Below are 12,074 nucleotides of genomic sequence, written 5' to 3'. Positions count from 1 at the left end.
TATCACAGTTTCGGTGCCACTTTTCTGGTCCCTACTACTCCACCCCAGGATAGCTCAATGAATGAAATAAAAAGGATTTTTCTCTTAGTGCTAGCAAAATTATGCATTTACCCTGCTTTCCGAAGAGCAAGGGTCCCTCTAAAAGCCATAATAAACATAAACTGTCACCTCTGTATCATACCACCCTTTTGGAAGGGGCAGAAGAATGCTGAAATAAGGCAAAAATGAATATGAGCACCCATGTCAAAGCTGGGCACTTCCTGAAATTCAGACAAGCCTATGTTGTAAGGACATGAAATAAATGCACATAGTGGAGGGAGCATACAGAAAACTAACCCTGCTTCGTCACCAGCAGGAAGTGAGCAAATGCACTTGTGGAACTGGCCACCAAACCAGGTCCCTGCAAAACACTCATACACTTCACGGGTGGCTTTTATTGCTCCACCTGCGAAATTTCATTTCCTTCTGGTGGCGAGACAGGGTACGTGCACAAACATGAGACTACAGAGCAAGACACAATAACAGATGCACAAAAAAAATGTCCACGTACATCGTTGCCTATTTTACTCTAGAAACCTAATTAACTGGTTTGTTACAAACTGGAAAGGGGAAGAAGTTTGTGTTACCAACTGGTCAAGACTCTCCATGGCGTAAAATCCATAAATTCAAATACCAAGGGACTTCATATGCACACCAAATCAATGTCAAGTCTTTTACTGAATTTCTTAAAAGATAAAAATAAAGGCCGAGACACTGGCAATCCATAAAAATGAAAATAGAAAGATGCATTATTATCACAATTTTACCACTGAACTATAACATGACCTGAAACAACTCATTTAAGGTCATTTATATCGGCAGCAAATGAGGGCTCACCCCACCTAGAGCTCAGCATCTGGTAAGCACTTGTGGAACCTCAGGTGTTAGGTGCTGCTGAACACCGGGTCAGTGATACAGGGTTGCACAGCTGCATTCCTCAGCCCAATCTTCTCTGAGATGGGGCTGTAAGGAAGCTTCACTTAGCACTCAAAGTGGTACCTGGGTTACTGGCAAAGACAACCCATTCCTGCACTTTTCCCATTAACTAAATGGAATACAAAGAACAAATCCCAAACTGTACACAGTCAGCTTTTAAATTAATACAACACTATTTTCACACACAAAAAATAGTCAATATTTAAAGTTACTCCAAGGTTTCAGATAAATAATTTGAAGACATCAGCTATTAGTGATTGAAACTAGCACCTAATCACAAGCTAGTTCAGCATCTTGACTATACACTGCTTCACAAGCTTCCACAGGGATTAAACATGACATAAACAAGTGTCCAGTACCACTGCAGAATTCCCAGTTTTATTTACCCAAACATCCAGAAAACTAGAGTCAGCTCCCCAATAAACCAGTGGTGGGGAAGAGGAATTAGTTGCAAACATATTCTTACCAACCCCTCAGCCGCAATGCAGAAGCACTGTTACTGTGCTCTAGGAACAACAGAATCAAGCCTCACCTCAGCCCCAGACCTGCACACTCACATACGTAAGTAGCCGTTCCTGTAAGAAGAATGAATTTGAAGATTCATACACAACTATAAGTAGAATTGGACCCACAGATATCTGGAACCATGATAAAGGACTTCATATCATTAGCACTGATTCTCCCACTCCAAAACATTACTGTCTCTTTCACAAGAGTAACCACCAAAAAAATAAAAAAGCAGGTTTATTTTACTGTCAAATAGGCATGTGTGTGTACACACACATTATATATAGTATAAATACACACACTTTTATTAAAAAAGTAAATAGAATCAAGACATTTCTTAGATGACAGGTTATCTTTGAAGTTTTCTTGAAAGAAAATTAAAAGCTATCAGAATCTGAAATACTTTAGCAACTGAACAGAACCTGAAACTAGTAGTCTTTGACGTAATTCTTCTGAGAACCTGAAGATGCCCTATACATAGCTCAGATCTACTAGACTCCTTAATCAAGGTATAGGCATATTGGTTTCTTACTCCTTTAAGGGCTGGTGTATTAATATTCTGTCAGGTAAGGGCTTTGAATTAAAATAGCACATTAGATATGCAGGTTTTACTCTTAAGATGTTAAATGTCCTATCTGAGATCACATCAAGGTATTAAAAGTAAGTTACAGATCTCAACTTCGTCCTGAGAAATTTCACAGATAATGAATTCTCTTACCCTTACAAAGTCTTCTCAAGAGGCACCCCTATGCAACTGATCCCCTGGGCTGGAGTCAAGAACCATCCACTGTTGAGTATTACCTTGGCAAGTTGGGGCATACAGGAATGGTGGTGTGCTAAGATGTGTAAACGGGATGTAACTCAACAGACATAGCTAGCAACACCTGATGTGGTACAGTCACAAAATTGCATTGCCTTATTCCCAGCTCACATAACTATTTCTGTTCAGGCATCTTAATACTGCTTAGCGAAGTAATGCCATCACTATTTTGTGAAACACTACAATGCTCCAATTCATGCCCTCAGGGCTTCAAACTCCTTCCACTGAGTAGACAGGAACGCAGACACCTGAGGTCAGGGGATAATCAGGTGCCTGAAGTAGACAGCATCAGCTCACAAGGGTCAATGCAAGGCCTCACATAAAAGACTCTACTTTGAAGCCCAGACTGAACCACAAAAGCAATTTGTGTCTAACTGCAGGTTAATTAACAGATTTGTAAGATGCAACCAATCACCATAAGAAAAATCCTTAATCTGAGATTTTGACATTTCAGGAATTGATTATATACTGTAACTATAGTTTTGGCATCTGAGAAACATATGTCACCTAGTCCCATAGTTACATATTAAAGTGATGTCTGAAACCTACCTAAATATATAGGAGATAGAAAAGTAAAGCAACTCCATGGGGCAAAGCACACCTAGCTGTGCTGTTCCAAGTCCCAATGAAGTCAACTATAGCCTTTTCTCAAATTAAGTCAGAATCTTCAAAAAACACACTTCAATCATGAATTTCTGTATGCATACATTTCAGGCCCTGGTAAATTGAAAGTGATCTGAATAGCCTACCTCAAAGCAACCATAACATAGCCAAACTAGTTTGTCATCCAGAATTTTTTTAAAAAACATGTGAATACTCATTCTTGGTTGCATTTTTCAAATACAGATCATGCTACATGACCAGCGATGTGGGAGGTACACAGCACTTCATATGCCATTGAATCATTCTCTGCTTGACAATCACTTCTGAACAGCTGCAAATGCATACAGGCTACAGTAAAACTGATGTTTTAAAAATGTAAATGAACAATTGACACATGATTTCAATTCTCTTAAGCTGGAGTTTTACTAACAGTTAAGAATAATCCTTCCCCAAACAACATACTGGAAGTGTGTTTATATTGAAACTGAATTTATTTTTGTCTTGATCTGTAGAGAAGTTGTTTGAGCACAATTTAAGATGGCTCAGAAAAGGCCCCCATTTAAGACGGCTCACAAACATTAAGTTGGGAACATTTCAGGTCTAGTAACCAAGAATTTCATTCCATCTGTGAATGCCTCTCTGACCTCACTCAGCCGACTGCTTACAAAACAAAGGGAAAAGAACAAAACAAAACTTTCTATGTTTGGTATTCACTCTTAACTAGTGAACATTTAAGTTTCCAAACAGCAATTTCCTTTCTACATCTCCTAAAATAAACAAAAAAGCTTCCTAAAGAGAAAGGTGTGACAGAACTGAAAAAAGGGACCTCCGCAGGTCCCATCCAACCTCAGCTGTTCTGTAATTCTGCGATCTTCTGGGGGTTTTGTATTTTAAAGTCAGATTGCTTTGTTCAGGCAATCACTTTGGTGTAGATACAGATTTTAAAAATGACAAAATTAAGCTATGAATTCTGAGTTTCAACACCTACCTTTAAATCTGTCCTTAAGAGACCAAGGGCAGCTGAATAAAAGTTCTTCTGTTGGTCTTTCCCCGCGCAAAGATGCCAGACACTTTTTGCCTCTTTGAATCTCATAACTTGCATCCAGTGAAGTAAAGTGGCAAAGGCCAGAGCTACAGAGCCCATCTGCAGTGGCTGCCTATCAGCTAGGAACTGACAGCCACCAGGAAGCCAGTAAGAAGTCCCTTTGCATTGCCAGGCACCAGTGGAGCCCATCTCTGAGCATCCATCCCTTCCCGGGTGCATGCTGCCTGAAAGACGAAGGCCCCAACATGGACGTCTACAGAGCAACCAGGTGTACACCATTAGAGGGTAGAGCAGATTACTAACCTACAGTGAATGAATTCCCACTCCACAAAACTAATTGCAAGTGTTTCTATTGAAGTCACAAAGGTGCTAACAGACTAGTCACTAACCTCTGGGCATATCAAACATTTGGACACTTTTTATTACAGTGTCAGGACCCTGCCAGGCCAGCTCATGAAAATAAATAACAGAAACTCACTTTAACAGAGTAATACTACTCTGTCAATAACTGGTCACAATCTTTCTTCCTATATATGACTAACAATAATGACCTGAGCACTGTGTCTCTTTAAACAAAGACAGAAAGTTGATCTGCTCAGATAATGACCCACAAAGGCAAACAATGCAAGAGGAAGCTTGTGAACATCCTAGAACTTCTACTAATTTACCAAGAGGGAGTTTCCAAGTGTGGATCACCTATGTCCAAGTGTTTGCTTTTCCCCTCCTCTAAAACACAGTAGCAAGTGGAAAGGTAGAAACAGAATTAAAACACACAACAATTTTGCACTTCAACAATCCTGAAAAAAACTGCAAACTTAGGGAATTACTGTTTTGTTTCTGTAAGCAAGTAATTGCAAAATACAAAAAAAGTGTCTTCTAGAACAGCCTACAAGCATAGCACAGAATTGTCTGTGAAAAGCAGACCCAAAACCAAAATGTATAAGTAACAAATACGTTGGCTAGCACAGTTTTAAAGAAAAAATTATAAGTATTTACTAGATCTTTTTTGCAGGTAAATTGCAGGCAAGCACCGAGTTTTATAAAAGTTACATTTCTGATTTTACCTTATGGTTGATGCTTCACACAAAAGGAATTGTTTCCACAGCAGCAAGATTTTATTAATGGTTTAACCAGGTTTATTTTGGATCAGTTTAACTGGAACAGGTTAACTTCTTACACTGAAATCTAATCCAAAACAAGTTTATTATTTATTACTGATACAGGTTTAACTGAACTGGTTTATGCAGAAACAAGACAAACTGAACCTACCCACAAACCTGTTTTGCAAAGGCTCCATCCAAAGCATTTGATACTTTTATCTATATATAATACATGCACATAATATATACACATATATAATTTGGGGGGGTCCCTTATTATTAACAGATCTGGTTGTAATTGTACCACATGAATTTCATGCTACTTGGGAACTTCACAGATACAAAAATAACATGCAACCTGTAAGAAAAAATAAAGAAGGGAAAACATCTACAGTTACTACAAAACATAGTTGGGGGGAGGGGGGGGGGGGGCTGGCAGCTGGACAGGTCTCCTGGAGCTGGTACTGCTAGAACCAAGTTTAAAAGGCAAGAAAGAAAAAGTTTAGGCTCCTGGTTTATTAAGGAAATCAAAATGTTACAGATCAGAAATGCCTAGATTTCTTCCCTTGGGGCTACTGTCACTGCATTACCACTACACATAAAAGTCAGAAGCTCACAATGTTCAATACACACACACACACAAACCTAGGTCTTCCAAGCATCAGAAATGCAATACAAATGCTATCTTGTAAAGAACACAACCCGTCCTTCCAGGAACATTACGGTCCAAACTGCTCCCTGACCTACAGCACGGTTGGAAAACCTTTCCCATCATTACCTGACAAAGAGAAATTATGAAAGGGAAAGTAGAAACACATAATATTATTAAGCTAACCTACAGTCATGCAATTCCATTTGCAAAGGAATTAGTATCATTTACACTTATGACAAAGAAGCCCAACAGCATCATCTGTATCAAGACCTCAGGTGCAGAGGATGTCTGCCTAAGCTTAAGATGGGAAAAACACAACTTAATGTTCAACTATGAGCTCTAAAGAGCCACAATTAACGACTCATGCCAAAAGTTAACTGGGCCTCCAGTAAATGCATACTGGGGAAAGAGAATGGACTACCAGAAAAAGATATTTTTGAGATGGAGGGGAGGGTAGTGGCAATTTTGAAAGAGTTTGAATACAATCATTTTGTAAAATGGTCTGGTCTTTTTTCTCCCCCCAATTACCCAGTGAGTACATTTCACAAATTTCTGATATATATAGCCTCAGAAATGCATTTGTTTCCTGAGAAACCACCTTTTATTTCTCTGAGAGCAGCTTACTTGGGGGAGGGGGGCGCAGCAGCAGTAAGAGGCAATGTCCTTCACCCCACCCCACTAAAACCAGAGTTCCCCCCCTTCACATTACAATTCTAAATGTTCAATGACATCATTTGGGCAGGAAAACCAACAGTCCCTTCTCTTGTTAACATATTTCTTGTTTTGAATTTTGTTACTGTTTTGCTCTCCTTCTATCCAAGTTTAAGAAATTTGTCTGGGACACACAAAAAAAAACCCAAAACACCAAGAACTGCTTTAGTTATTCCCTATTAAAGATTTGTATAACCAAGGAATACTACATGAAAAGCAACCAGAAACAGTCAGGTTATGTTTATTAGCACTGGTAAGATACTAGTTTTACTCTAGTTTCTGTGTCCTGACTCGGGACAAGAAACGGTCAAACCAAAAGCCTAAATTTAAACACATTTTTATACAGTTAACACAGCACTGCTTGCTGCAGTCATGTGCAAAAGTGTATTAATGAATTCACCAGTGTATCTGGCTACAATACAAATTAATGCCAAGGCTTTTTAGTTCATCCGTTTCTCAAATCCCCAACATCACTAGACACTGCCAATCAAGGACTAAGCAAATTAAGTGTTCTCTTGAAGGACTTGATTTGTCTCTGTACACATATTCGCTAAAGCATTCCTGTTTGGTTAAAACCAGAAGGAATCAATTTGTCTTACCATCACGTTATCCAAACACAAGCTTCCAAAACTGATTAAAACACTTTCGTACAACCTTGGCAATGTTAACTTCCCAGCCGTGCACTGGAAAGCAACATTAAGTTACAAAGGAAGAAAATAAAGAACAAACAAATGCACTATTATTTAGACAGCATATCTCCCCCCAAAACAGATCAACAGCTATTATTTTCCAGAGTCAGCATTTCACATAATTTTATTCATAACAAAAATAGAAGTCATCTTATCCCATATAGTTTTAAAAACTGGGGTTTTTTAAAAGATATTTTTAAGTTCTCTAAAATGTACTCTTTAATCTACCAACAATACAAACACAAGAAGTATCTACTGACAAACACATCTTATTTAAGAAGTGAACTTCCAGTACAAGTACCCTGAAGTAGTGTATAATGAAAAGATATTCAACTAGGAGGGGAAAAGAAATAAACAACAAGACAAAACAAACAAAAAAATAACCACAAAAAAAACCACCACACACCCCCCAAACCCTTCATACTGAGTATTTTATAAATAACTTATTTTTTGTATTATCCTCACTGTTTCTACATGCACAGAGGAGGGAGGTGATGTGAATATACACCTGAAAGAAAAAATACAAAATACTCCTCCTTGAGCCTACTGTAGCACATGTTATTGTGTTATCATCACAGTTCCCTGACTCTAGATGTTCAGATCCGGACCACATCCAGAGGGACACTCACTTAGAAGGTAAATGAAACAGAGATGAGAAATCATGTGCAAGTTAAAAGCAACCTCAGTCCCCACAGCAAACACTCTTGCTCAGGGCTAAAACACTCCTTACTTTCCATAGCACAGTCCTTCACAGACCTTTTCCCACCTGGAAATTCCTTCACCTGGGGAAGCTATCACAAAATGGTGATTGGACAAAATTCCAGAATGGTGCTTTCACTCCACTCTAAAAACACCACAGTATTTTTTTCTATTTTCATTGATTTATCTTAGCACATCGTTAAAGGTGCCATCCAAATTTTAAGACATATTTTCAAAGATCAAGAATATACACAAGGGAGATCAGCATGGCATGACTACACCGTAACTGCATTCCCCCAGGCAGAAAGACCCTAAAACATCTCACTGGAAGAGAGACCCTTTTCAAGTAATTTATCAAGCAAACTACCATCAGCCCCATGGGGGATCATTCTTCCTAGGGAAAAGCAACTGTAAAATTATATTTCATGGAACAGAGGAATCCCAAATCACTGTCATCATTATTCACACTCATAAACTACAAGTATTTCTTTTGTGTTCATTACTTAAAAACTCCAAATGCGGTGTTTTTTGAAGGCCTCATTAAAACAGCTAACTATGCTTACAGAAAAATTCAGGACTTAAAGGGAGCTTGGAAACTACAGACGTGCAAAAGAAACCTATGACTTGCTAACTCCATGCACCACCAGCAAGGTCCAACTTCCCTGCCCTCTGCTTGTTCATCTCATAGAAGAGACGGCAGGTCAGAGACCACCTTTACAGTTAGATCCTGCAGCTCTGCTTAGATGTCATAATCAAAAGAGAATCAAGATACCATATTGCCACCTTCCAGTATTTCAGGATGGAAAAGGTCCTGCCCGCCTCAGTAACGTTAAGCACAAAGCAATGCCAGATGAGCCCGACCACATCAGCAACTCCTAAAGCTCCTAAGAGAGGTGTCATGGGCCCGAGGCGCCCGTTCAAGCAGTGAAAAGCAGTAACACTAGTTCAGACTCACAAAAGGAAAACAGCTAAGCTAAAGATATCCTAACAGGCAGCTTATATTTAGAGGAAGATAGGGGGATTTGCAGAGTGATGTAATTCCTAAAACACGAACTCCTCTGTTTGACAGAAGGCAAAATGAGATGAAAAGAGAATAACACATTTCTCTAAGTAATGGTAAATATTTCCTTGAACTTCAGGCTTCGGCAGCATCAGAGCAACACAGGAGGGTGAAGAAGGCAGATGTAAGTTTTACTTTTCCTTTAGCAAGCTAGTTGGAACAGAAGGCAGGGATGCAGCGGTGGCCGACTCACTGAACTGTCAAGGTTATTCCTAAAACACTGTGCTGGAAGGAGACCAGCAGACCCGCTTAACGTTTGCCGGCCGCTTCTGTGCTGCTCCTCACCACACGGGCAGCCTCCCCCCGGGGGAACGGCGGGGGAGCACCGAGCGCTGCCGGCCTGCACCCGCGGCTCCGGGCAGCCCGCAGGCTTTCGGCCGGTGGCAGAGCGAAGCCTCCCGCTGCCCCCGCCCCGCCGCCCCGCTCCGACGGCGGGGGACGGAGTGCTGCGCTGCCAGACGCGCCGCTCGCCTCAGCCCCGCCGCCCGGCGGCCGCCGCTCCCCTGCGGCCGGAGCTCCGCGGGCTCCAGCAGCGGCCACCCCCGCCCCGCAGCGCCGCCCGCGAGCAGCCGCCTCCCCTCGAGGGCGCAGCCCCGGCTGCCTCGGACCGGCGCTCCCGGCGCCGGGGTGCAGGCGGGGAAACGCCACCGTGGAGTTCATCGTTAACTCGCTGCCCCGCTTCCTCAGAGAGCTCCTCCCGCGGGCGCCGCGGCAGCCGGCAGCCCCAACGGGGCGGGCGCGGCGCCACCACCGAGGGAGCCGGTGGGCACGGACCCCCCCCAGCCCCCCAGCGACCGCGACCCGCAGCACAGGGTGCCGTGCCGCCCCACTCCTACCTTCCCGCCGGCCTGGCCCGGCTCCTCTCCTCGCCGCAGCGGTGCGCGGCGCCCCGCGCGGAGTGCCGTGCCGTACCGTGCCGTGCCGTGCCCCGCGGCGGCAGCCGCCGCGCTGCCAGCGCCGAGGCGTGAGGGCGGCCCCACGTGCGCTGGCTGCGCCAATCGGGGCCGCCCGCGGGCCGCCCCCCGCCCCCACCCCGGCACCGTCCCGGGGCGCCCGCGAAGCGGCGGCGGGCCGGGCGCCCGCGGGAGCGGCGGCAGGAAGCTGTTGTGGGAGGCGGCGGACGGGAGCGCGGCGGGACGGGGGTTTGGGATCGCTGGAGGGGAGGGAACAAAGAAACCCCAAGCGCTGCCGGCCGCGGGCTGGGCGCCGCTTCCGCGCCCGCGGGGCCGCCGCGCAGCCGGAGTGGCCGGGGGAGCGCACCGGGGGAGCGGCCGGGCGGGCCCCGCGGGGCTGGGTTCCGCCGCGCCGCGGGAACGGTCGCTGGGCGGGCCGAGGTGCCCGGCGCCGGGGTGAGGAGAGTTTAGCCGGGCAAACCGCCAACACGAACGTATAAATCACCCTTCGCGCTGCCCGGGGAGCTGCGCAGCGCGGGCTGTGCCGAGGGGGCAGACCCCGCTCCCAGCGGGCCGCCGGAGCCCGAAGGGGGAGCAGCAGCTGGTGGGTCAGGTGCGGGGCGGCCGCCCGGGCCCCAGGGAGTTTCCCAAGGGGCATTGCTCTCTGCTGAAGCACCGCGCATCAGCAGCGTGTCCCCGGGCTGTCAGCCTGGGCGAGGCTGGGAACGAGCCCTGCTCCCGCACTTTGCACCTCGGGTGCCGGTGAGGTGCCCGCGATCCGCGTTGCTGGAATTGCTGCCTCCGCTGTGGCGATACCGGGAGTGTAATGCTTGAAAACAATAAGCTGGTTCCTAACAAAACAAACATTCCTAACATAGCCAAATATTTATGTACTTTATTTTACAATGTTTAATTTGTAACACTGCGTTTTTGTAGGATTGTCGGTGTGAATCGTTCTTGCAGTTTCCGTTGGTTAACGAACATGTAAGCAGGTTGTTTGCTCAGTCTGCATGTGTTTTGATCCCATCATTTAATCTAATGGTTATTGATGTTACACAGTGGCGGCTGTTCACTACCGCCTCAGTTTTTCAGTTCATGACACTCCACCTCATTGCTGCACGTTTAGATCTCTTAAAAATGCTCTGAAATCCGTTCAATGACTCATATTAATTTCAATATGTTTTGCATGGGTGTCGTGGAAACAGGCCAATCTACTTTGGTTGTAGGCAACTGCCTCCCACAAATGCCTTACTGCCTCTATATAAAGAAGTTCATCCGCCAGTGGCCTTCAGTTTTCCCTGTATATTGAAAATAAATTTCCAAAAGATGGGTTTCTTTTTTGTGTGAGTCTGGTTACCCATGTCTCCAGCATCCGTGGACTTCTGACCAGATGCACAGCCATGAAAAGAAAATGGGGAAAGCAGGCCACAGTTCATAGAATCATATCATAGAAGGTTTAGGTTGGAAGGGACCTTAAAGACCATCTAGTTCCAGTCCCCCTGCCATGGGTAGGGACACCTTCCACTAGACCAGGCTGCTCAAACTCCCAACCAACCTGGCCTTGAACACTTCCAGGGGTGAGGCATCCACAGCTTCTCTGGGCAACCTCTTTCAGCATCTCACCACGCTCATAGTAAAGAATTTTTTCCTAATATCTAATCTAAATCTATCCACCTTCAGCTTAAAGCCAATACCCCTTGTCCTATCACTACATGCCCTTTAAAAAGTCCCTTTCCAGCTTTCTTGCAGGCCCCCTTTAGGTACTGGAAGGCCGCTCTATGGTCTCCCTGAAGCCTTTTCCATGCTGAACAACCCCAATGCTCTCAGCCTGTCTTCACAGCAGAGGTGCTCCAGCTCTCTGATCATCTCCATGGCCCATGTCCTTCTTATGCTGGGGGCCTAGAGCTGAACACAGTACTGCAGGTGGGTTCTTATGAGAGCAGTAGTCTCTCACACTTCTTCTGATGCAGCCCAGGATTCGGTTGGCTTTCTGGGCAGCAAGAGCACATTTCTGGGCCATGTTGAGCTTCTTGCCAACCAACACCCCCAAGTCCTTCTCCTCAGGGCTGCTTTCAATCTAGTCTCTGCCCAGCCTGTATTGGTACTGTGAGTTGCCCCAGCCCAGGTGCAGGATCTTTCACTTGGCCTTGTTGAAGTTCATGAGGTTTGTATGAGTCGACCTCTCAAGCCTGTCAAAGTTCCTCTCAATGGCATCCCTTCCCTCCAGGATGTCGACAGCACCACACAGCTTTGCGTCATCAGCAAATTTGCTGAGGGTGCGCTTGATCTAACTGTCCATGTTGCCGACAAAGATGTTGAA

General features: G+C 44.8%; 1 protein-coding gene across 1 annotated transcript in view; it reads right to left on the bottom strand.

The window, feature by feature from the left end:
• The window catches only part of STXBP6 (syntaxin binding protein 6), a 121,988-nt gene extending 112,142 nt beyond the window's left edge, over positions 1-9,846 (bottom strand). The window contains exon 1 of the mRNA XM_055790932.1: positions 9,698-9,846. The gene's annotated coding sequence lies outside the window, so the exon portion shown is untranslated. The remainder of the gene's footprint in view (positions 1-9,697) is intronic.
• Positions 9,847-12,074: the final 2,228 nt, after the last annotated feature.

The sequence above is a fragment of the Falco peregrinus genome, chromosome 1 (genome assembly GCF_023634155.1).
Source record: "Falco peregrinus isolate bFalPer1 chromosome 1, bFalPer1.pri, whole genome shotgun sequence".
In the NCBI taxonomy this organism is placed as follows: Eukaryota; Metazoa; Chordata; class Aves; order Falconiformes; family Falconidae; genus Falco; species Falco peregrinus.
Note: the sequence above shows the minus strand (reverse complement) of the source record. Positions and strands in the feature narration are given on the sequence as shown.